We start from the raw sequence: 1,445 nt of genomic DNA on the forward strand, positions 1-1,445 counted from the left end.
TTGCTATACCTTCTGCAGTTCATTTTATAGATGAGAAAATTGAGGCAAGCAGGGTTAAATGACTCGCCCAGGGTAACATAGCTAGTATGTGTCTGAGGCCAGATTGGAATTCTTCATGATCCCATTTGGGACTTACTCAGTGTCACACAGCTAGAAAGTGTCTGAGATCAGATTTGAATTCAGGAAAATGCTCCAGGCCAGGTGCTCTATTCACTGGACCACCTGGGAAAGAGGAGTGGATTTAGAGTCAGAATATCTGGGCTCAAATCCTGAATTTCTGAATCATTTGAATGATTTTGGGAAGTCATTTAATTTCTCTAAGCCTCAATTTCCCCATTTATAAAATGTCAGGGTAACGGTAAGTGGGCCATAAGATCTCTTCTGGTTCTAAATCTTATGAGAATTTCAAGGGATGGAGAGGTGGAAGGAGAATTATAATAAACATGCCCCAAAGCAGAGAAGAGAGAGAAATCATGTTGTTGAAGGATGTGTCCCTAATGATTCATAAGGGTTGTCAAATTACCTAGACAACTGCTCTACTTGGCCTCTTCGGTTTGCCTGTGTAGACACAGGCTTGCTGTAGGCTGGCCCAATAGAACATATCTCTGGGCTCCCAGCAACATCCTGCCTGGATGAGGACGGGTGGGGCTCACAAGCAGTGAAAAGATTGGCTTCATGTAGCAGGTATGTGAAGAAAGATGATGTCTCAGATAGAGGATCTGAGTGAAATTAAATTAATTCTTGCCTTCATCAGAACTTCCTGCCAAGATCTCCTGGATTTGTCCACACCTGATGCTTGAGATGTTTTTCGCTGTAGGACTGTGCCAGAGATGTTATTTAATCACTGTAAAAGGGATCATACAAAGCCAAGAAGACATTGCCTGACTTGGGGTCAATGTGTAGAGCCAGGCTGGAGAGGTTCACATAGGCAAAAGTCAGTCTACATTGATCCATCTCTACTGCCTTTCCAACAATCACTGACTTGCTGAACAGGAAACTGTAATTTGTGATTGGCTTTTTCTTCATCTTTTAGACAAGTTTAGTATTTGGAAATTTATGCCCAGGGGAAATAAGAGAATCATAGTGTCTAGAGTAAGAAGAGTGGCTGTATCACTCTCTCTTCGTCCCTCAGCAAAGCACACTGATCACATTGGAAAGTTGGAATAGGGCAACAACCACAGTGGTGAGGGGACTGGAAATCTGCCTGGCTTCCTTTCTCCAATGTACCCTGCACACACTAACCAAACAATCTTCCTGAAACACCTATAATATCCACTCCTTAAATTCTGTAATTTCTTCACCTGGACTGTAGTGATAATAGTAAAAATTAGCATTTGCACAACACTTCAGTATTTGCAAAGCATGTTGAAATTTACAAAATGCTCATTTTTTTCCTCATGACAATCCTGAGAAGTTGGTCCTGTTATTATCCCCATGTTTTGGGT

Source organism: Monodelphis domestica, chromosome 1 (assembly GCF_027887165.1).
Source record: "Monodelphis domestica isolate mMonDom1 chromosome 1, mMonDom1.pri, whole genome shotgun sequence".
Classification (NCBI taxonomy): Eukaryota; Metazoa; Chordata; class Mammalia; order Didelphimorphia; family Didelphidae; genus Monodelphis; species Monodelphis domestica.